The sequence below is a fragment of the Poecilia reticulata genome, linkage group LG16 (genome assembly GCF_000633615.1).
Source record: "Poecilia reticulata strain Guanapo linkage group LG16, Guppy_female_1.0+MT, whole genome shotgun sequence".
Classification (NCBI taxonomy): Eukaryota; Metazoa; Chordata; class Actinopteri; order Cyprinodontiformes; family Poeciliidae; genus Poecilia; species Poecilia reticulata.
Window position 1 is genome coordinate 375,551 of NC_024346.1, and position 1,457 is coordinate 377,007.

A 1,457-nucleotide genomic window follows, 5' to 3' on the forward strand; every position below is an offset into this window, starting at 1 on the left:
TGGTTTTATCTCCATATTGTTTCATTTTATCTCCATATTTTTGGTTTTATCTCCGTATTTTTGGTTTTATCTCCATATTGTTTGGTTTTATCTCCGTATTTTTGGTTTTATCTCCGTATTCTTGGTTTTATGCCCGTAGACTAGAGAGGACTGCAAGTTAAAGGAGATCAGTTGTTTCTCCTCCTGGTTTAGTTTCTTCCAGATCGACCTGAAAACGTTTGAATCAGTTTTATTGCCAATAATGACAATCATGTAAAAATACGAATGCCAGCGGTTTTTCTGTCAGACGATCCTGTTTTGTGTCGGCGTGTTGCCCTTCAGAGCCAAATCAAATGTTTTCTATGATTTATATGAACTGTAACTTCCTGTTCCTCCATTTGCTGCATTTTAATAATAAATGTTTCCCTCATCAAAACAAACCTGGAGTGTTGCCTTCATTTCACAAATCCTTTGATCTCCATGGCAACCATTCAGCTTCAAACACCTGGGTGGACCTAGCCCCGCCTCCGAGGCGCTGCTCCTCCCCCTCAGCTCCTTCAGACTAGCCAGCAGCAATTAGCAACCAGCTGCTGAGCTCACTATAGGAACTGCTGCTCAGAGCAACGTTGGTAAAAACACTAAAGGGTTAATAAAGGAGCCATGTTGGGACGACTTCCTGGAGGCGGAGCTTCAGAGAGCAGGAGCTTCTTAAAGAGACGGAGGCCCAATTTCAAGGTGTTAAATTATGAAGTCAAATTTCTTAAAGTCATTTTACGTGTATTATTTTCTAACTTCTGAAGGAAACATAGTTACTGTGTTATAAAGTGTCACTATTTGCCTCTTTAATTTTTATCATGACTCACGTTTCTTAACGCAGACCGGATTCGGTTTGCTGTCGTCTGGCATCAGCCAATCAGAGCCCGAATTAGATCTTTTGTTTTATCGCAGGGCGTTAGCCCCGCCCATAGCCACGCCCCTCTACTTTAGTTTGACAGATAAATTCAAAGCGATGCTGCAGGAACACATTTAATTAACCATATCGGCTCTTTTCAGTTTGCATTTTAATGAACTGATGACATGTTAAATAAAATATAAATTATATTTTATAAAGAAACACAAAATATTAAACATTTCTTTACTTCATGTAATAATTTAAGGATGACATTTAGGTTTGTCCCTTTTGGCTCTCCGTAGAAGAGCTCCAGATGTTTGTTCATCTTCTCTGGATTCAACCGAGTCCAGCTGATTCACGCAGAACCTGGGAAGTCAGCCCAGTTCTCCCAGTTCTCCCAGCTCTCCCAGCTCCCTGACGGATGCAATGCACCGGTTTGTCCAGCAGGTGACAGTAAACAGCTTCACCAGAACTTCAATATTTGACAATTCAAGGAGAATAAAGACCCAACAAGCGTGATTCTGGAGGACTGGCTGGGTTCTGGTTCTGGTTCTAACTGGGTTCTGGTTCTGACTGGTTCTGGCTG